The following is a 24,332-nucleotide window of genomic DNA, read 5'->3' on the forward strand; positions in this document are numbered from 1 at the left end:
AAAAAATTAATATTGTAAAAAATTACATTATAAATTTTTTTAGAAAAATTAATATTTTAACTCAAGAGTGTGTTCCACAAAAATTAATATATATATTTTATTTTATTTTATTTTTTGGTGTTAAACTGGTAATTTATTTTTTTCTTTTTAATAATGTCTAAAAAGTTATTATAAAAGGGTAAAATTATAAAAATAAGTTAAAAGGAACAAAAGATAATGGCAAAAGTGTTAATAATTTAATGGTAGGGATGATTTGAGGTATTTTTTAAAATATAGAGACTAAAAGGACACTAACTTCAAAATATAGGGACTAAACGAGCTCTTACCCCTTGAACAAATAAGGGTCATCCCAAAAGAAATTCTTTATTTCTGCAAAGAATTTAGCCTTGTCTTGCTTGATCTAATGCTCTGAAAGTTGACCTGTAACAAGATAATTAACTATATCAGCATACCAAGGTAATACTTCCACACTCATCAATTGTTCATCATTGAATGACTCATTCAATGGTAATGATTCTATAATTGTGTCAAAATGCAGACGAGAGAGATGGTCAGCTACAACATTCTCTGTGCCTTTTTTATCTTTAAATTCCAAGTTGAACTCCTGCAAAAGTAACATCCAACGAATTAGTCTAGCTTTTGCATATTTCTTTGTAAGAAGATATTTAAGAGCAGCATGATCTGTGAACACAATTATTTTACAACCAATGAGATAAGACCGAAATTTCTTTAATACAAACACTATTGCTAGCATTTCTTTTTTTGTAGTTGAATAATTCAATTGTGCATCATTCAATGTCATACTAGCAGAGTAAATAACATGGGGAATTCGATCAATTCTTTGTCCTAATACTGCTCCTACTGCATAATCAGATGCATCACACATGAGTTCAAATGGTAAGCTCCAATTTGGGGGCTGAATGATGGGTGATGATGTCAACAATTGCTTTAATTTTTCAAAAGCCATAAGACATAAATCATCAAAGATAAAAGATACATCTTTAGCAAGTAGATTGCATAAGGGTCTAGAAACTTTGCTAAAATCTTTAATGAAACGTCTATAAAAACCAGCATGCCCAAGGAAAGATCTTACTTCTCTGACTGTTTTGGGTGGAGGAAGATTAGAAATGAGATCCACCTTGGCTTTGTCAACCTCAATACCTTTGCTCGAAATGATGTGACTGAGAACAATACCTTGTTTTACCATAAAATGACACTTCTCCCAATTTAAGACCAAGTTCTTTTCGATACATCTCTGCAGAACTAGTGTTAGATGATGTAAACATTGATCAAACGAGTCACCAAAGACAGAAAAATCATCTATAAAGACTTCAAGGAATCGTTCAACCATATCAGAAAAATGCTCAACATGCATCGTTGAAATGTAGCAAGTGTATTACATAATCCAAATGGCATTCTCCTATATGCAAAAGTGCCAAAAGGGCAAGTGAAAATAGCTTTCTCTTGATCTTTTGGTGTTATGGGGATCTGATTGTATCCTGAGTAGCCATCTAGAAAGCAATAAAATTCATGGCCTGCTAATCTATCAAGCATTTGATCGATAAATGGTAAAGGAAAATGGTCTTTACGTGTGACAGAATTCAACTTTCTATAATCAATGCATACACGCCAACCTGTAGTTACTCTAGTTGGTATCAATTCATTATCAGCATTGGTAACTACTGTGACTCCTGACTTTTTAGGGACAACTTGTACAAGACTGACCCATGAACTATCAGAATTTTGGTAAATGATACCTGCGTCTAATAGCTTAAGGACTTCAATTCTAACAACTTATTTCATGTTAGGATTTAACCGACGTTGCATTTCCCTAGTCGATTTAGCATTTTCATCAAGGTGAATGTAATGCATACAGTCTACTGGGTTTATACCTTTAATGTCTGCTATGGTCCATCCTAATGCTCCTTTGTGCTCTTTTAAAACATCCAACAACTTACCTTTTTGTTCGTCATTGAGGGATGATGAGATGATTACCGGCATAGTACTTTCTTCTCCCAAAAATACATATTCCATAGTATTGGGCAATGGTTTGAGCTCAAGTTTTGGTGGTGATTCTGATGATGGGATGAGTTTCTTCTCTGATGGTGCTAGTTGTTCAACTCTTGACTTCCATTTATTAGTGTCCATAGATGGTGCTGAGTCAAGCAGGGCGTTGACCTCATCAACTGATCTATCAATATCAAAATCTAAACCAAAGTGAGTTAAACTTGTTTGTAAAGGATCATCACTAAGGTTTGAAACAAAAGTATTATCAACTATTGTTTCTATTAAATCCACATCAACAATTCCATCATCTGCATTGTGAGGTTGTTTGGCAATGTTGAAGATGTTCAGCTCCATAGTCATGTTGCCGAAGGACAACTGCATATTTCCAGTTCTGCATTGAATATGAGCATCGGCAGTTGCCAAGAAAGGTCGGCCTAGAATAATGGGGATGTGCTTCCTTGAATCTTATATTGGTTGAGTCTCAATTACAATTAAATCAACAGGAAAATAAAACTTGTCTACCTGGATAAGCATGTCCTCTCCACAATACCACGAGGTATTTTCGTGGACCGATCTGCAAGCTGTAACACTACTGGAGTTGGGTGTAATTCTCCAAGTCCAAGTTTCAAAAATACTGAGTAAGGCAATAGATTTACACTAGCTCCTAAATCCAACAAAGCATTCTCAATTGTGTGGTTCCCTATGCTACATGAGATAGTAGGGGAGCATGGGTCTTTGCATTTTAGAGGAAATTTATGTTGGAGGATAAAACTAATGTTTTCTGTTAAAAATGCCTTTTTTTGAACATGAATATTTCTCTTTTTAGTACAAAGGTCTTTAAGAAACTTGGCATAAGATGGAACTTGTTTAATAGCATCAAGTAAAGGGCTGTTAACGCTTACCTATTTGAAGATTTCAAGAATCTCACCTGTGGATTTTCCCTTCTTTCCTTTCGCTAACTTATGAGGAAATGGAGCTTTCAGAACGTATTCTCGTGGGTTGGTTTCTTCTTTCTCCTCCAGTGGTGAGTCTTCAACATTTACAGGTACAATTTGATTTTCTTTTGTCACCGGCATCTCCACTTTGTTGTTGACTTCTTTTCCTTTTCGCAAGGTCATGACTGCTTTAACCTCTCCATGCTGCTGTGGTGAGCTGGTACTTGCTTCATGCACTCCTTTAGGATTAGGCACTGGTTGACTTGGAAACTTGCCTTTTTCAACACTCATTGCCAAGGTCTGAACTGAAGAAGCAAGTTGTCCCACCATCTTCTCGAGGCTTGAAACTGATTGAGCTTGTGAGTTGAAGCCTGCTCTCAACTCATTTTGTAGTCCATCAATGGTGCGGTTCTGTTGCTCAATCATGGAGTGAGTAACATTCTTGAAATTCTGGAATGCATCCTCCCATGGTCTGGGTTGAGAGTAGTTTTGGTTCTGATTGAATAGTCTAAATGGGGGCTGAGAGGCTTGAGGAATTTGAGAAATTTTTTGCATTGGTGGAGCTGGAGCTGCTGGTTCATTATGTTGGAATCCTTGAGACCATGAAAAATTGGGGTGGTCTCTCCATCCACGGTTATATGTGTTGGAGTATAGGTTGTAATTTGATGGCTTTCTCATTACACCTATGGCATTGGCTTGATCTGGATATGAGTCAGGGTCATGTGGCTCTGTTGATTTAGCAGTCGATAACGATGTTATTTGTCGAGAGAGACCTTCAATTATTGCTTTGACTTCTTTAATTTCTGAACTGGATTCGCCAATTTGAACCTCATTTACTCCCTTAATTCTTCTAGTATTCCTGAGTGATTGACTCAGTTGTTGAGAATTATCCGCTTCTCGATGGAAGAATTCCCAAATCTCTGATGCACTTTTTGACATTAGCTCTCCTCCACTTGTTGCCATTAGCCATTCTTGCACATTTGGTAGTAATCCCTCCAAAAAGTATTGGCATTGGTGCCATTTCTCGTACCCATGATGTGGACACTTCAAGAGTAGCCCATTAAATCGCTCCCATGTTTCGAAAAATTGTTCGTCCTCTCTCTGGGTAAACTCCAAAATTTCCTTGCGAATAGCATTTATTTTATGCACTGGGAAATATTTATTCAAAAATTTAGTTACCGTTTGTTCCTATTATGTAATGCTATTAGCAGGCAGTGTATTAAGCCATGAACGAGCTCTATCATTTAAAGAAAATGGGAATAGTTTGAGTTTAATATCATCGTCTGAAAATTTCTCGTATTTAAAAGTTTGACAAATAGCATGAAAATCGTTCAGATGATTATATGGGTCCTCATTTTCTAAGCCATAGAATGTTGGGAGACAATTTATCAGACTAGGTTTTAGTTCAAAACTTCTAGCAGCTACATTTGGGTATTTTATACATGATGTGCTCAAATTAGCTAAGGGACTAAAATAGTCCTTAAATGACCTCTCCTGTGGTGCTTGTAAATCTATTCCAAATTTATTTTTAACTTGTTTGTGTGTGCAAAGTGTTTTCTCAAGTTCAAGGTCTATAGGTTCAAGATTAGGTAATAATGACCTTCGACCATGCATGCAAAACAAATAAAATAAAAATAAAGATGGGAACAAAACAAATAAAAATAAAGAAGAGGGAGAAATTACGTTACTAACCTTATCACGCTGTTAAAACCATTCTATGAGAATACACAAAAACAAATACGTGAAATAAATTAACTAAAAATAAATTAATAAGATAAAAAAAATTACAAAGAAAAATAAATTGAAAATTAAATTACAGAAATTTAAAGAAGAGAAAAAGAAAAGAAATACTAACATTTAAATGTAGATTCGTTATTTTTTTTCTTTTTTTCTTTTTTTAAAGAAAAAAATACAAGAAAACAATTAAATGGAATTATTCACAAAAATTAATTCTATGAATTAAAATTACTTACCTCCCTGGCAACGGCGCCAAAAACTTATTGTGTAAATTTTAATGTACTCGCAAGTGCACGAATCTATTGTAGAATAGACTAATGGTGACGAGTGTCGATCCCACGAGGAGGTGGATTTTAATTATATGTAGAGTTGGAATTGTGGTGGAAGTGATTTAAATTATCCTAAAATTGGAATTGAAATGGCGATAATAAATTCTAAAATTGGAATTGCAATGGCGAGAATAAATTGAAGAGAAATCTATTGAAATGACGTACTTAGGTATCTGGATCCGTATCAACATGCATCATGGGCTAAATAATCCTTATTAATGCCAATTAAATCATGAGGGGGGAATCCACACCTCATGAACCACGCTCTAATCAATATGGTGCTAAGCGCTTATCGTGCCAAATAATAATAACCTTGTACTAGGGGACCGGTGAAACCCAGGCGGTACTAGACAAGATTAGTATTATTTGTCGACGAGAAATCAAAACATCCACAAAAATTAGAGGGGAAGAGAAAGTAAATTTACCAAAGAAAGCCCATGACACATGTTGAGACTTCACCTTCAACCAAAGCTTGAAAGAAAATTAGCCACTCATAATTGAACTAGGGGCAAAATGAAAATTTATTAAAATACGTAGAAAATACAAGATGGAGAAAGAATTATAGAAAATGGATCCCAAAAATGGATTCAGAGCTATCAAATTAGGGGGGAGAGGCCCCCTTTTTATAGATACATGGAGTAAATCATGGCCATCGGATTAAAAACAGTTTGGACGCTCAGGATTGTGCCACATCATCAGTCAACAGTACATAGTTTGACCATACGGATGAACAGTAACACGATTTAGTTGAAAATAATCCTGTGTGATGCATGTACCGTACGCAAGATTTTTCGTCCACTGATATGCTGCCACGTCACCATCAACAGTACATAAGAATTTTAGTCCAACAGGATCATGACACCTCATCAGTCAATGCCACATCATCGGTCAATGTCACGTCATCGATCCGTCTATGTGAACAGTGTCGTGAACAGTAACGTTGACAGTACCGTACATGTGAACAGTGCCATTTTTCTTTTTATGCTCCTCCTCAGGTTTTTGACCGTCCTGAGTTCAAAAGTGATGTCCGTTTTGCCGTCTGATCTCTCGTTTATTTTGAAATGACCATGATGCCCCTAAAATACATAAAATACTTAATTAAAATAAAACACACGTAATTAATTCACAAGAAGGTTAAATACATAAAAGTAAGGGTTGTTAATAAGACTTGAAATGTAAAATGACGGTTTTCTCCATTATAAATATGCATTTTCTAACACTCAACACACGCCTTTCTTTTATATTGCAAATTAGGATAAATAAAAGCCCATGAGCGTGCATGCATTAAATTAGGAAACATGCGCTAACCTGTGCCTAAGTTTTCTCCCGCATTGCTTCCAGATTGCTAGAGCACGGGTTGCTCTAACAGGCTCAGCAGCACTGCATTATTCCTGATTGTGCTTTTCTTCTTTTGTGGCCATCTTCTTTCCTCCTCTTGCTCATCTACTGTCTGAACATCCCCTCATGATTTAAGACTTTCTGAGAACCTACAATTATGCACCTATTTTTAGCACAAATTACTTTGATTTAAGCAAAACTTATTAAGACTCAACTAAAATGAATGTTTATGCAAAATGTAACCAAAATATAATAAAAACACCTTATTTGTTCTCTAAGTGATCTTGATTCGAGTCTAGAATTGATGTAATAACTCTCATTTCCTAGAGTTATCACACCCCCAAACTTAAACCATTACTTGCCCTCAAGTAATGACACAAACTAACACTTCCCGCAAACAATCATGCATACAACTTTAGCTCTTTTATCAAATTTGCAAGGATTCTTCCACCTTCAAATCACAATCCCAATCATACAAAATGACCATAGTAAATCAGTTATAGACTTAAGTTACATTCTGTCCATAGTGTGTGTGTGCTTCCCTTGGTTGAATTCCAGAGATGCTATAACATCACCAAAGGACTGCATGAATTTCAGCAGTGATAACAACTCATTCATAAATGGGGACGCATAAATTTCACATACTCAAACTGTGATATTTTTAACATTGATAAACTGGGGAGTAATCAACCTCCTCACTGTAACATTTATCTTTCATGTGAATGTCAATCACTTGTAATGATGACACCCAATTACTCAAACCATGCCCAGATCAGAGTTGCTGCAGCAATATTTGCAGTGTAATCTTATATAGAGGTATCTTTTACTCAAGGCTGAACATGGGGCTCATGAACAGACCTGGCTACTCAATGCCTTAGATAAAGGACTTCTTTCTCTCTCTTTATTCTTTTTTTTATTTGCTACAGTAGTGCTCATAACTCTCGCTACATTTGACACAGTTCTACATATAGGGTACATACTCATATCTGGTTATTCAGCAACTTGAGCCATTAGAGCATAGTTTATTTCATAGATATTACAGTAAATCAACTTGCTTCTCCCTCCAAACTTAAGATATTTTCTATTCTTTTGGCTCTGCTCTAGCAGTCTCATACAATTCAACCAAAGTCTAAGTGTTGGGACAGAATTTCACTTCTATCTATAATTATCTCTACTTGGCATTCTCAGATATACTGAATAACGCTCAATTTATCTTCATTAGGTTTTCAAATCCATACACAAATAACAGATAACAGAGCTTCACACAACACAAACACAACACAAACATAAACACAAGCATTCGGAAACACAACCCCCCCCCCCAAACTTGAGAGTTGCTGTGTCCTCACAAGCATACATAACAAAGGTACACAAACTGACAAGGATATAGAAGACCTTAGAAAATACCACACAAATTGACAAACAAATTTTTTTTTTAAAAACAAATGAACTAGTAAGGAAAGAGTACTCTCCTATGGTGGGGACTGCAGCACATGACGGGATGCTATCAGCGCTTCTTGGATGCACTACGCAGCTTATCCTTTAGTGAAGCTTTGAGGGAAGTAGCTGGCAATGTCTTTGTCTTTTTCGTCACGGGGCTGGTGAAAGGAGTTATGGCTGGGGTTGCTATAGCAGTACCTGTAGACGTACTGCCTTTTTGTTTGCCGGATTGTCGCGGACTGGTGTGAATAGGCTTGCTAGGAGTTTGCTGTGGAGGCCTTTGAGTTAATGCATCAGCTGCCTGACCCTCAACTGTGATTACAGCAATGACCGCAAGTAGTTGCTTGGCTTATTCAGGTATAGGCATAGCTCTGGCTGCTGCAGTAGCCAGCTCGGCATCAACTTGCTCCATTTTATCTTTAGAGGCTGGAGGTGTTGCTATTTTTGCTTTACCCTTGTCTTTACTCTTGCTCGCAATGACTGGAATAGACGGCTCCTCTTCAGGGTCTTCCTCCTCCTCTTTTGGAATAATGTGCTTTTTCTTGGTTTTTGGGCTGGGTTGGGATGGTTGGTTCCTCACGTTCCTTCTCTGAATTGTCCTCTGCTTTTGTGGGTGAGCTATCAGTCTCAGACTTGTCACCTTCTTCCTCAGGTGGATCAAATGATTCAACATCTTCTGATTCTACCTCTGCTTGTGGTTCGGCTGCAGCTTCATTTGCTGGTTCATCTGTGGCAATGATTTCCTCACTGGCTTCTGCTGGAGCACCTATGGTGTTGGTGTCAAAATTGTACTGCTGGAGCAATGCATCAGGGAAGTTTCGGTGAGTGCATTTCATGTACAGAGTAAATTGGTGTAGTTGGTTGTCTAGGTGCTGTAGATAACTCCAAAACCGATCATTTTCCCTCTGCTGAGCTTCCACACATTTAGTTATACTTGCGCTGAGTGCCTGGGTGGTCTGTTCTAAGCCAATAGCTCGTCTTGCTCCTGTTACGACAGCTGGTTCAGTGGTTGTTCCAGCACTCTCACCAGCAACTCTCTCAACGGTACGTGCTGTGAAGGCACCATCATTCTTGACATGGTCATCTCTGGCGTCAAGATGAACACCGAAAACTACACAAATGCTGGTGACGAGTGAAGCAAACAACAAGGCAGCAGTTCGGTGAGTCTTGGCTGCACAATCTCAGATTTCTTTTGCGATGATGCTACCCACATCTATGGGAAGCCCTCGAACAATGACATATAACAAGACCAACCTGTCTTGCGAAACTGTAGTAGTGTGAGTGGTGGGCATAAGCCTAGATTTCAAAAATTTCACCCACACCTTAGCAATAGGTTTCAAATCTATCCTATTAACTACATGTCTTTCCTCGTTTGCCCATGATGCCCCTTCAATTGTAAGAGTTGTGAAAATAGTGTTCTACTTTTTCGGAGTTAATTTATCACGCAACTTGGCATACTCACAATTAATTTCAGCAGGTAAATTATAAAAAGCATTGATAACACGATGTTTAGTGGAACAAGTGTGTTTCTTACCCAAATGTTGTGCTGATCAGGGCTTACCGAATTGGCGTAAAATTCTTTAACTACAGGTAGCACAGGATCTCGAGGGTGGTTGCAAAACTCTAGCCATCCTCGCTTTGCTGCAGCATTATGAATTGTTTGCACAATTCCAGTGAGTTTGTCTGGAAATTGAAACCCTTTTTCTTCCAAAATCCTATGCGGCTTTATGAATTCTTCATATTTTTCTTCGGCATGGTAACTCTGGAAGCGTGACGGATCTTTGAGTCGGCTGGTTGTTTTCTTATACCTCGGCATTGCTGTTGCAGTAACAAGTTGAGGCTAATGTCCCTGAGAGTAGAAAGAGAATAAGAGTTTAAGAATTGTTATAGTTGTCTTTGCAAAGGAGATGGGGAATAGTGGCGTAGAGCACTAAGCACAGTGACTCCTTTTTATAGTGGACTTTAATTAAAGATAATTACGGTAACCAAAGATAAATGAGGGAATAAAATATTTAAAAAGTAATGTGCATATCCCAAAAATCTCAGTTAATAAAATTAAAGCATTAATTTCAGAGATTTGTTCGCAATTTCCATCCACATCCATGTCTCCATCTGTCATGACTTATCTCCAACGGTAAGTGAGAGGCTCCATCTTTTAATTTACTGTAACGGTAAAATTGGTTGCTGAAGCACCTATTCACTTACTCTAGCAACGGTTACATAGTCCACACTAAAGCCTCTGACACGTGGCTCGCCTCTGCACTCTGCCACCATACAACCTCATTTGTCAATATGTAATTCAATTGTCACATATATTTCCCATAAACTAAAATTAATTCTGAAATTAAAATTAAATAGATCAAATGATAGCAAAAGTAAAGAATGCAATACTTTGAAAAGATAAAATTAAATGGCTAGAATGAAATAACAAAATTAAATAAAAAGGGTAAGGAGGGATAGCTTGTCAACAAAACCAAAGGAGATCAAAATTGGTTTGAAGTGGTTGTCTCTACAATGGGTTGCCTCTCATGGAGCGCTTGATTTAAGGTCCTTCAGCCTGACCTTCTTTCATTGTTCAATAGCTGGGTTCTTTAAGGAGTAACACCTCCTTTGAACAATCTGCTGCTGGATGTATGTAGTGCTTAACCTTGTGTCCATTAACTTTGAATTCTTGACCTGTTTGTTCATCTAGAAGATCAACAGCTCCATGAGGATAAAACTTTAACAGCTTAAACGGGCCAGACCATCGTGACTTGAGCTTTCCCGGAAATAATCTTAGTCTTGTATTGTAGAGTAACACCAATTGACCAGGGTTGAATTACTTGTGCTGAATATGCTTGTCATGCCAGCGTTTTGTCCTCTCTTTATAAATTCTAGCATTTTTATATGAAAATAGCCTTAATTCATCAAGCTCACAAAGTTGAAGCTTCCTTTGTTCTGCTGCAGCATGAATATCCCAATTTAGTTTCTTCAGTGCCCAGTGTGCTTTATGCTCTAGCTCTAGTAGCAAATGACAAGCCTTGCCATAAACAATTCGGTAAGGAGACATGCAAAGTGGAGTTTTGTATGCTCTAGCGCTAGTAGCAAATGACAAGCCTTGCCATAAACAATTCGGTAAGGAGACATGCCAAGTGGAGTTTTGTATGCTGTTCTGTAGGCCCATAGAGAGTCATGCAAGTGTAAAGACCAATCCTTCCTCGTTGGGTTCACCACCTTTTCTAAGATCTTTTTAATTTCTCTGTTGGACACTTCAGCTTGACCATTGGATTGTGGGTGATATGTTGTTGTTATCTTGTGTCTGACTCCATATTTCATCATTACTGCAGCAAAGACTTTATTGCAAAAATGTGTACCCTCATCACTAATAATGGCTCTAGGAGTGCCAAACCTGGAAAAAACATTTTTTTTTTAAGAAAAGCCACCATTGTTTTAGCATCATTGGTAGGTAATGCTGCAACTTCTACCCACTTGGAGACATAATCTACAGCAACAATGATATATAAGTTCCCAAAGGATGGTGGGAAGGGTCCCATAAAATCTATTCCCCAGACATAAAAAACCTCCACTTCCAAGATGTTGGTAAATGGCACTTCATGTCTTCTAGTTATGTTCCTTGTCCTTTCACACCTGTCACAATATTTAATAAATTCATAAGCATCTTTAAAAATAGTGGGCCAGTAATAACCTGATTGCAAAACTTTAGCAACTGTTCTGTGACCACCAAAATGTCCTTCATATGCTGCAGCATGACATGCCTCCAATATGTGGGGAATCTCTCCTGCTGCAACACATCTTCGTATCACTTGATTTGAGCATAGCTTATATAAATGTGGGTCATCCCACTGATAACTTCTAAGATCATGAAGAAATTTCTTTTTCTCTTAAAACTTCAGCTCAGGTGGTAGCATTCCACTTACTAAGTAATTAGCAAAATTTGCATACCATGGGAGTCCTAACTGCTGTAGCATATGTGCTTGCTGTATTGCCAGCATCGGTTCATCAGGAAATGTTTTAGTGATACCCTTCCTTGTCAATGTACTAGTGTCTGCTTCAAGTCGTGACAAGTGGTCTGCTACTTGATTCTCAGTTCCCTTTCTATCTTTAATTTTCAAATCAAATTTTTGAAGCAATAAGATCCATCTTATTAATCTTGGTTTGGCATCCTTCTTTGAAATTAAATATTTGATGGCTGCATGGTCTGTGTAAACAGTTACTTTAGTACCTACCAGGTAAGTTCTGAATTTGTCAAAAATAAATACTACTGCTAGTAACTCTTTCTCTATAGTGGTGTAATTGATCTGAGTTGGATTGAAAGTTTTGCTTGCATAGTATATATAGTGAAAAACCTTATCATTTCTTTGCCCTCGTACTGCTCCCACAGAATGATCACTAGTATCACACATCAGTTCGAATGGTAAAGTCCAATCTGGAGATATAACTACTAGAGCAGTGATCAGAGCTTTCTTTAATTCTCCAAATGCTTGAAGGCAATCTTTGTCAAAGTGAAAAGGTTTGTCATGCTCGAGTAATGAGCATAGTGGTTTAGCTACTTTGGAAAAATCCTTAATAAATCTCCTGTAGAATCCAGCATGACCCAAAAAACTCCTAATACCCTTTACTAAAGTTGGAGGTGGCAGTTTATCTATTACCTTTATCTTGGCTTTGTCCACCTCAATGCCATTCTTGGATACCTTGTGACCTAACATTATTCCTTCATGTACCATGAAATGGCACTTTTCCCAATTGAGTATTAAGTTGGTCAGCTCACATCTTTTAAGAACTTCTTCCAAGTTGTGTAAACAATCACTGTATGCTTCTCCAAAAACTGAGAAGTCATCCATGAAAACTTTTAAAGTCTGCTCTACCATATCAGAAAATATAGACAGCATGCATCTCTAAAAAGTTGTTGGAGCATTGCATAACCCAAAGGGCATTCTTCTGAAGGCAAATATTCCATAAGGACAAGTAAATGTAGTCTTCTCCTGATCTTCTGGAGCTATAGCAATCTGGTTGTAGCCTGGATACCTATCTAAGAAACAATAGTACTGTTTTCTAGCAAGTCTGTCCAACATCTAATCTATGAATGGAAGTGGGAAATGGTCTTTCCTTGTGGCTTTATTGAGCTTCCTGTAATCCATACATACTCTCCATCCAGTCACTGTCCTTGTAGGAATAAGTTCATTCTTCTCATTAGCTATTACTGTTATCCCTCATTTCTTTGGAACACATTGAACTAGGCTCACCCATGAACTGTCTGATATTGGTTATATGATTCCAGTATCCAACCATTTGATGATTTCCTTCTTCACCACTTCTTTCATAATAGGGTTCAACCTTCTTTGGTATTCCACCGAATTGCTGGAGCAATCTTCTAACAAGATTTTATGCATGCATATTGATGGGCTTATCCTCTTTATATCTACCATGGTCCATCCAATTGCTCTTCTGTATTTTCCAAGCAAATCTACTAGACTCTGCTCTTGACCTGCATCTAACGTAGAAGAAATGATTACAGGTAGTGTGTTATTTTGACCAAGATAAGCATACTTCAAATGTGAAGGTAACAATTTTAATTCAAGACTAGGAGGTGATTCAATAGATAGTAAAGTTGTTTTTACTTCCCTGTCTGAAAGATTCAGGTGTTCAATAAACCTGTTATCATATTGATGTTTGTCCATCTAATCTGTTTGAATTACTGCAACATCTTCCTCTTCGACATCCTCAAAGGTGGTGACTTTGTCAAGTTCATTACTGCAGCATCTGTCCATTCTGTCTGCTACAACAAAATCCACTACACTTAGGAAATTGCAATCTTCTACTTCATCAGGGTTCCTCATAGCCTCTAGTACATTAAATGTGACTTGCTGATCATTCACTCTCATGGTGAGTTCTCCTTTCTGTACATCTATCAGAGTCTTTCTAGTTACTAGAAAAGGTCTTCCCAGTATAATGGGTACCTCTTTATCAGCTTCAAAGTCCAGTACAATGAAATCCACTGGAAATATGAATTTGTCAACCTTCACCAGTACATCCTCTATTTTTCCTTAAGGGTATGCATGAGATCTATCAGCTAATTGCAAAGTGACTGTTGTTGGTCTGCATTCCCCTACTCCCAGCTGCTTAAATACAGATAATGGCATCAAATTAATACTAGCTCCAAAGTCACAAAGTGCTCTGCCAGCATACCTAGTTCCTATAGAGCAGGGTATTGTAAAACTCCCTAGATCTTTCACTTTTGTAGGAATCTTGCTCTGGAGCATATGACTGCTTTCTTGTGTTAAAACAACAGTTTCAAACTCTCCTAGCCTTCTTTTGCGTGCCAAGATATCTTTTAGAAATTTCATATAATTTGGCATTTGCTCCAAGGCTTCTACAAAAGGTATATTTATGTGTAATTGTTTTAGCACTTCCAGGAATTTGCTGAACTGCTTGTCTTGTTTTTGCTTCTAGAACATTTGTGGAAAAGGTGGTGGATGTTTAAACTACTGAGTAGCTTCAGGAGGTATCAAACTTTGTTTGTTTGACTTGGTGCAGGTTGTGGCTACTGGTGTTGCAACCTCATTTTCAGCATGTTCTGGTTAAATTTCCTCTGCAGTTGCTGTAGCTTGGCTCATGTAACCAGTATCTTGATGGAGGGCTTGTTGTAATATGCTTCCATTTTGAGGTGGTTTTTGTGTTGAGTTGAATTTCATCTCATTTTTTGTCATATCAACTAGGGTATCAACATTCTTTACAGATCTCAAATTAATTACCTTACAGTGTTCTTTGCTCTCTCTTCTAGGGTCTTCTGTGTTGCTAGGTAGGCTTCCTTGAGTTCTGCTCCTCATTACTGTGGCTAGTTGTCCCATTTGGTTTTTCAGGTTTCTCAAGGATACAACTTGACTTTGCACAATTGCTTCATTCTTTGCAATGTACTCCTTAATCAGTGCTTCCAGTAAAATGATTGGATCTTGACTGATATGCTTTTGCCTTTGACTTTACTGATGAAAACTAGGTGGTTGTATGTTTCTATTTTGCCTATTTAATGCTGGAGCATTTTAATGCTGATTGCTCCATGAGAAATTTGGGTATTGTTTCCAGCCAGGGTTGTAAGTATTAGAATATGGGTTATTCTGAGGTTGTCGATTGAAATTACCCACATAATTTACTGAGGCTGGATTCCCAGGAAAATTATCAAAGTCATGTTCTTCACTATAGTATACACAAGAAAGTTCAGTAACTTGCTTTACTGTTGTTGGAGCAGATGTCATGGCTTTTACCATGTTAGTCAATGAGGTTACTTGTGCTGATAAGGCTGTAATTGCATCTATGTTATGTACCCCTGCTGATTCTCTTGCTGCTGGTTGCCTGGCTGAAGGCCACTGATAGTTATTATTAGCAATTCTCTCCAGAATTTCATAAGCTTCAGCGTAAGATTTGGATAACAGGGCTCCATTTGCTGAAGCATCCACCATTAACCTTGTACTCGGATTCAACCCATTGTAAAAAGTTTCCAATTGAATGCAACAAGGAATACCATGATGAGGAAACTTTCTGAGCAATTCTTTGAATCTTTCCCAAGTCTCGTACAAACTCTCATCTTCAAGTTGATGGAAAGAAGTAATCTCATTCCATAACTTTGCATTTTTTGTTGGTGGGAAATATTTCATTAGGAATTTATCAGCTAATTCATTCCATGTAGTGATGGAATCAGATGGTAGCGAATTTAACCATGCTCTTGCTCGATCTCTTAAGGAATAAGGAAAGAGCCTTAGCCTTAAGGCATCTTGTGTTGCTCCAGCAATCTTGAAAGCATCACTTACTTCCAAGAACAATTTAAGATGGAGATGAGGATCTTCATTTGGCGATCTATTGAATTGACCAACTGTTTGCAACATTTGAAACATCATTGGCTTTAACTCAAAATTTACAGCTTCTACTTCAGGTCTGATGATACCAGGGTGTACAACTTGAGGAGTTAACACAGCATAATCTCTTATAGCTATGTCTCTGTCATCAACCATGTAAATAATATTGTTGTTGTCTGGCTGTCTCCCGTTAGCATGTTCATTCTGCTCTTCTTGAATATTGACTGGTTGTAAGGGCCCGTGAGGATTCAAATTTCCTGCATCCTACAAATTATGCAGCTTGAAGTAATTTCTGAATTCCTTTGTTCTCTTCGCAATCTCCTGACAGTCCTTTCAATACCACAGATTTGTCTTTGTGCATGCATGTACCAATCTGCCAATAAATAGAATAAATCAAATCAAATTTTACGCTATCAAGATTTACTTCACACTTAAAATTAAACAATCAATCCTCGGCAACGGGGCCAAAAACTTGTTGGTTGATTTTTATAAGCAATTACTACCAATGCCAATAGGCAAGTATGCATAACAAGTAATAAAGTGATGAGTATTCAAGATCGTCTCCACAGGAATTGATGTTACTCGAAATGATAAAGCAATCACAATAGTGCAAATCAACTTAAGACCGAAACAAACAATTGTCAAGTAATGTTATTGTAATTAATGATCGCAAGAGATTTAAATAAAACAATATTGTAATGAAATAAACTAGGGTAAATGTGTCTAAGGTTCAATTGAGATTATAGCAGTTGAATGATCAAACTCTCCTAATGGGGTGACTGTTATTTATCAAGTTAGTATCAGTTGTTATAATAAGTGCTGCAGCACTGGGCAGAATAAATCTGCATCCTCAGCTATCGCATGTTGGAAGTCTCATACCCTTTAAATCTATTAACAATGACCAGTTGCTAATATATTCATGGTACGACATTATAACCTTTAATCTCTCCACCCTACAAGGTGAACACATATGTCTAGTGTGTCACAAATCTTAACTTCAAGTATTGCCCTTATGGGATTCAAGATAACTTAATCCAGGAAACTCAACGTAAGATCAAGTAATACTCTAATAATATCCGCTAAGACATGCCCTTTTGCTGCTCTATCTTAACTGAAACTATTAAATGGGCAGTCAATCAAAATAACAGTTATACTCATAAAAGAACTACTAGAGTAAAATGCTCCAGCAATACCATAATAACATATAAGAACAGTCAAGAACCCATTAGATTATTTGTCAATCAACTACAAGTAAATTTAGTTCATATTCTGAAAAAGAAAAAGAAACATAAATATATTAATCTCGGAATACATCAAAACAAATCCAAGTAATTCTCCACGATTTTCCAATGTTGCCGCAATAACACTCTTCAATTCTTATCTTCTTCTTCGTTCCTTTGTTATTATTCTAATAATAATTCCTTGCCGCCTTTCTATGTGGTGCACGCCTCCCTTTTATATTGCAAATTAGGGTAAACAAAAGCCCATGAGCGTGCATGCGTTAAATTAGGAAACATGCGCTGACTCGCGCCTAAGTTTTCTCCCGGTTTGCTCCCAGATTACTACAGCACGGGTTGCTCTAACAGGCTCAGTAGCACTGCATTATTCCCGATTGTGCTTTTCTTCTTTTATGGCCATCTTCTTTCCTCCTCTTGCTCATCTACTGTCTGAACATCCCCTTATGATTTAAGACTTTCTGAGAACCTACAATTATGCACCTGTTTTTAGCACAAATTACTTTGATTTAAGCAAAACTTATTAAGACTTAACTAAAATGAATGTTTATGCAAAATGTAACTAAAATCTAATAAAACACCTTATTTGTTCTCTAAGTGATCTTGATTCGAGTCTAGAATTGATGTAATAACTCTCATTTCCTAGAGTTATCACTCACTCAGTGGCAGTAAACCGAATACTTCAATACCTGAAGTCAACACCGAGAAATAGACTTTATTTTGAGAATAGAGAAAAAATGAATGTAGAAGCTTTTGTTGATGTGGATTGGGCTAGAAACGTCATGGATAGAAAGTCTACAATAGGTTATTGTACTAAGGTGTAGGGAAACCTTGTAAGTGCAGAAGCAAACTGTAGTGGCACGAAGTAGTGCAGAAGCAGAGTTTTGAGCACTAGCACATGCGGTATGTGAGCTTATGTGGATAGAAAATGTTCTTAAAGAACTGCAGTTAATAAAAAACAGTCATATCCAACTTTACTGTGACAATAAGGCAGCAATTAATATTGATCAAAATCCTATCCATCATGACAAGACAAAACATGTGGAGGTAGACCGACATTTTATTAAAGAGAAATTGGAAACTGGAGTTATTTGTTTGGTGTATATTCCTACAGGACAACAAATTGCAGATATGTTGACAAAAGGAATACCTGGACACGAGTTTTAAGAGTTTGTATGCAAGCTGGGCATGAAGAACATCTATGCTCCAACTTAAGGGGGAGTGTTGCAGATGTCAGCTGTATTTTACAGCTGGGTGTTGACTATTGTTGTAGATGTCAGTTGTATTTTACAGCTATGTGTTGACTTAAATACTAGATTTTAGGAGATATAATCCCTAATTTTCAGGGATACTGATTTGCAATATCTTAGGCGTTGTTTTACCATTTTGTTCCTAGGGTGTAATGTATATAAATAGATATTCTTCTCTATTGTAAAAGATGAGAAAATAGAGATTAAAACAGAAGAAATCAAAATTTTCACAATATCCAACCATGGGAGAATAACTCTCCACTATTAAGATTGAGAGGGAACGGGGAAAAAAATTAAAAAAGAGAGAGAAAAAAAGGTTATAAAGTGGGGAACCATAATACACCATCAAGGTGGAAACATAACAGGCCTAACCTGAACTCATTAGATGATATTAATGATTTCTGTATAGCATGCTAAATTACGAAGTGATAATATACAAACACGAATTCAATGCCAAGAGAAAATGACAAGATTTACTAAAAAAAATAGAGACAATCGCTATCATCGATGTCGTGATTCACAACACTTGTGCAGTTGCATTAGAAAAACATGTTCTCATGATACAGTCGGGTTACAGGGGCTACCATACTAGTTTGGATATCTTTACAGAAATCAAACCATTGCTCGGACCGATAAAATAGCTTTGCAGACGAGAAATACCATTCAGATTGTTTTCATATTAGGCAGTCATTCACTTCAAGCATCTGATCTTCTTTCCTACATCCATAGTGCTTTGGCTGATTTCTAGGGGTTGAAATTTTACTAGCTTATCAAGTTGAACGGCAGCTTCAGGAAAGGAATTGTCTTTGATACAAGATTCCGAAGACAAACCAAAAAGCACTAAATTGACGTCTTCCTCAAGTTGAAGGCAAAATAGATGGTTGAAAACCTGAAGATGAATATTACAGACAGCCAATTAGGTTATGCTATAGTTTATTAGACCAGGCCAAAAAGAAAAAATTGAAGCACTAAAAAATGAAGAGATTCTAAAGATAGATGATATATATATTTCACCATGGGCTGGAAAATAAATGAATTCACCAAAAGATTAAAAATCAATTGTGCATCTGCAAATGATCATGTTGGACACTAAATGTGGCTAAACTAACTAAATTGATGGCTGCCTTTTGTATTGATCCTGCCGATTCAATAGAACAAGTCTGTTATTCTATTTTTAATTTTCTTATCATTTTTCTTTTATGGGCTAAGCAAACTTTGCTTTAATTTAGATCTAGAAAGCCCCATCTTAACCACATAGGCTTGACCACAAAATTCTCTAAAACCATCTAGGTCAACCTAGAGCCACATGTACTTTGAAATAACCAGAGAACATAAACATGAACTTATGCTTTGATGATGCTCACACACACACCCATATGAACATCCTCCATTCTCATCGTTTTCATCCTTGATATAACCATGTCTTTAGCGGCCTGGGACCTTGACACCAAATTAACTATAAAGAGACCTTGCTCAGAAAGGGCATCTCTCACAGTTAGAAGAAATGACACCTCCACAAAATATGCAGCAGGGCGGGTCATTCGTGAGCTATGTACACAAAAAGCAGAACAAATAAATTAACATACTACTCAAGTACATAAAAATTTAAAAGCTTAATAATTAAAATAGTCTTATTATTCTCAAGAACGACAAAGCATATTACTATTCACGACAAAACTGCATGTTCCAATTGCCTCCACATGTGAACACATCTTGTTTCCAGAAAAGATGCATTGCTCACTTTTCACCGGCTTCCTTAGGTTTTGCACTATATGGTATTTGTTACATGGATTGTAGAACCAAAGTCAATCTACCATGTGTTATGATTAACATTAACCATATTAGATTTATAACAAATAAAAGAGATTGATTTACCTTTCTTTTCAATCCATTTTTGAAATTTGGGGCAATCCTTCTTCATGTGTCATTTCTTTTTGCAAAAAAAGCACTTGTATTGTTTTTTAATTTCTTCCTGGGAGGTATTTTACGTTTTCCTTTCTTTTTGGCTTGAAACTTGTTCTTTCCTTGTGTTACAGTATATGCACCTTCACCAACTTCCATTATCAGTCTCCCTTCCTCTTGAACACACATGATTATCAGTTCATTAATTGATCATTTATCCTTATGCGTGCTATAGGAAATTTTGAAAGGTCCATATTGTTGTGGAAGTGTATTCAGTATGTAATGCACAAAAAAGGTTTCGGACATACATATTGTTGAGTGTTAGAAAATGTATGTTTCTAAAGGAGAAAATCATCATTTTACACTTCAAGTTTTACTAATGTTGAGTGTTAGAAAATGCATATTTATAAAGGAGAAAACCGTCATTTTACATTTTAAGTCTTACTAACAACCCTTACTTTTATATATTTAACCTTCTTGTGATTTAATTACATGTGTTTTATTTTAATTAAGTATTTTATGTATTTTAGGGGCATTATAGTCATTTCACAATAAAGGAGAGATCAGACGGCAAAACGGACATCACTTTTGAACTTAGGACGGTCGAAAACCTTAGGAGGAGCATAAAAGGAAAAATGGCACTATTCACATGTACGGTACTATTCACGTGTATGGTACTGTATACGTTACTGTTCACGACACTGTTCACATAGACAGATGATGACGTGGCATTGACCGATGATGTGGCATTGACTGATGAGGTGTCACGATCCTGTTGGACTAAAATTCTTATGTACTGTTGATGGTGACGTGGCAGCATATCAGTGGACGAAAAATCTCGCGTACGGTGCATGCATCACACAGGATTATTTTCAACCAAACCGCATTACTGTTCATCCGGGTCAAACCGCGTTACTGTTCAAAGTCGGGTCAAACCGTGTTACTGTTCATCCGCGTGGTCAAACCGTGGACTGTTGACTGATGACGTGGCGCAATCCTGAGCGTCCAAACTGTTTTTAATCCGATGGCCATGATTTACTCCATGTATCTATAAAAAGGGGGCCTCCCCCCCTAATTTGATATCTCTGAATCCATTTTTGGGATCCATTTTCTGTAATTCCTTCTCCATCTTGTATTTTCTTCGTATTTTAATAAATTTCCATTTTGCCCCTAGTTCAATTATGAGTGGCTAATTTTCTTTCAAGCTTGGGTTGAAGGTGAAGTCTCAACATGTGTCATGGGCTTAATTTGGTAAATTTACTTTCTCTTCCCCTCTAATTTTTGTGGATGTTTTGACTTCTCGTCGACAAATAATACTAATCTTGTCTAGATACCGCCTTGGTTACACCGGCTCTCTAGTATAAGGTTATTATTATTTGGCACGATAAGCCCTTAGCACCATATTGATTAGAGCGTGGTTCATGAGGTGTGGATTCCCCCCTCATGATTTAATTGGCATTAATACGGATTATTTAGCCCATGATGCATGTTGATACGGATCCAGATACCCAAGTACGTCAATTTAATAGATTTTCTCTTCAATTTATTCTCTCCATTGCAATTCCAATTTTAGAATTTATTCTCGCCATTTTAATTTAAGTATTAGCATATTCCAAATCATTTCCCCCATAAATCCAACTACCCATTTACAAAATTAATTCTATATATAATTAAAATCCACCTCCTCGTGGGATCGACACTCGTCACCATTAGTCTATACTACAATAGATTCGTGCGCTTGCGAGTACATTAAAATTTGCACAACAAGTTTTTGGCGCCGTTGCCGGGGAGGTAAGTAATTTTAATTCATAGAATTAATTTTTGTGAATAATTTCTTTTATTTGTTTTCTTGTATTTTTTTTTTCTTATAAAAAAAAAAAGAGAGTAAATCTACATTTAAAGGTTAGTATTTCTTTTCTTTTTCTCTTCTTTAAAATTCTGTAATTTAATTTTCCATTTATTTTTCTTTGTAATTTTTTTTTGTTTATCTTATTAATTTAATTTTTAGTTAATTTCTTTCACGTATTTATTTTTGTGTATTTTTATAGAAAGGTTGTAATAGCGCAATAAGGTTAGTATCGTAATTTCTCCCTCTTCTTTATTTTTATTTGTTTTGTTCCCATCTTTATTTTTTGTTTTGTTTGCATCTTTATTTTTATTTTATTTATTTTGCATGCATGGTCGTAGGTCATTATTACCTAATCTTGAACCTATAGACCTTGAATTAGAAAAAACACTTCGCACACACAAACACGTTAAAAATAAAATGGATTTACAAGCACCACAGGAGAGGCCATTTAAGGACTATTTTAGTCCCTTAGCTAATTTGAGCACGTCATGCATAAGATACCCAAATGTAGCTGCTAGGAGTTTTGAATTAAAACCTAGTGTGTTAAATTGTCTCCCTACATTTTATGGCCTAGAAAATGAGGATCCATATAATCATTTGAATGATTTTCATGCCATTTGTCAAACATTCAAATATGAGAATTTTTCAGATGATGATGTTAAACTTAGACTATTCCCATTTTCTTTAAAGGATAGAGCTCGTTCATGGTTAAATACGTTGCCTGCTAATAGCATTACATCATGGGAACAAATGGTTACAAAATTTTTAAATAAATATTTTCCAATGCATAAAACCAATGCTATTCGCAGGGAAATCTCGGAGTTTACCCAGAGAGAGGACGAGCAATTTTTCGAAACATGGGAGCGATTCAATGGGCTACTCTTGAAGTGTCCACATCATGGGTACGAGAAATGGCATCAATGCCAATACTTTTTGGAGGGATTACTACCAAATGTGCAAGAATGGCTAATGGCAACAAGTGGAGGAGAGCTAATGTCAAAAAGTGCGTCAGAAATTTGGGAATTCTTCCAGCGACAAGCGGACAATTCCCAACAACGGAGTCGATCACTCAGGAATACTAGAAGGATTAAAGGAGTGAATGAGGTTCAAATTGGCGAATCAACTTCAGGAATCAAAGAAGTCAAGGAGATGGTTGAAGGTCTTGCTCGACAAATAGCATCGTTATCGACTGCTAAATCAACAGAACCACATGACCAGGACTCATACTCAGATCAAGCCAATGCCATAGGTGTAATGAGAAAACCATCGAATTACAACCCATACTCCAACACATATAATCCTGGATGGAGAGACCACCCCAATTTTTCATGGTCTCAAGGATTCCAACAGAATGGACCAGCAGCTCCAGCTCCACCAATGCAACCAATTCCACAAAATCCTCAAGCCTCTCAGCCACCATTTAGACCATACAATCAGAACCAGAATTACTCTCAGCCCAGACCATGGGAGGATTCATTCCAGAATCTTAAGAATCTTACTCACTCCACGATTGAGCAACAGAACCGCACCATTGATGGACTACGAAATGAGTTGAGAGCAGGCTTCAACTCACAAGCTCAATCGGTTTCAAGCCTCGAGAAGATGGTGGGACAACTTGCTTCTTCAGTTCAGACCTTGGCAATGACCGTTGAGAAAGGCAAATTTCCAAGTCAACCAGTGCCTAATCCTAAAGGAGTACAGGAAGCAAGTACCAGTTCACCACAGCAGCATGGAGAGATCAAAGCAGTAATGACCTTGCGAAAAGGAAAGGAAGTCGACAACAAAGTGGAGATGCCGGTGACAAAAGAAAATCAAATTGTACCTGTGAATGTTGAGGACTCATCACCGGAGGAGAAATAAGAAACTAACCCACGAGAATACGTTCCCAAAGCTCCATTTCCTCAAAGGTTAGCTAAAGGAAAGAAGGGAAAATCCACATGTGAGATTCTTGAAATCTTCAAACAGGTAAGTGTTAACATCCCTTTACTTGATGCTATTAAACAAGTTCCATCTTATGCCAAGTTTCTTAAAGACCTTTGTACTAAAAAGAGAAACATGCATGTTCAAAAGAAGGCATTTTTAACAGAAAACGTTAGTTCTATACTCCAACATAAAATTCCTTTAAAATGCAAAGACCCTGGCTCCCCCACTATCTCATGTAGTATAAGGAACCACACAATTGAGAATGCTTTGTTGGATTTAGGAGCTAGTGTAAATCTTTTGCCTTACTCTGTATTCGTGAAACTTGGACTTGGAGAATTACACCCAACTCCAGTGGTGTTACAGCTTGCAGATCGGTCCACAAAAATACCTCGCGGTATTGTGGAGGACGTGCTTATCCAGGTAGACAAGTTTTATTTTCCTGTTGATTTCATTGTAATTGACACTCAACCAATACAGGATTCAAGGAAGCACATCCCCATTATTCTAGGCCGACCTTTCTTGGCAACTGCGGATGCTCAC

General features: G+C 37.0%; 2 non-coding genes across 2 annotated transcripts; one reads left to right on the forward strand and one right to left on the reverse strand.

Annotated features, from left to right (window-relative positions):
- The first annotated feature begins 15,298 nt into the window (after nt 1-15,298).
- LOC112101581 lies at nt 15,299-15,406 on the forward strand. The gene has a single exon (XR_002907611.1). It is a non-coding gene; the product is annotated as a small nucleolar RNA R71 (small nucleolar RNA).
- Nucleotides 15,407-22,670: 7,264 nt separating this feature from the next.
- LOC112095500 lies at nt 22,671-22,774 on the reverse strand. Its single transcript, XR_002903873.1, has one exon. It is a non-coding gene; the product is annotated as a small nucleolar RNA R71 (small nucleolar RNA).
- Between the last annotated feature and the right edge of the window lie 1,558 nt (nt 22,775-24,332).

This window comes from Citrus clementina, unplaced genomic scaffold (assembly GCF_000493195.1).
Source record: "Citrus clementina cultivar Clemenules unplaced genomic scaffold, Citrus_clementina_v1.0 scaffold_9, whole genome shotgun sequence".
NCBI lineage: Eukaryota > Viridiplantae > Streptophyta > Magnoliopsida > Sapindales > Rutaceae > Citrus > Citrus x clementina.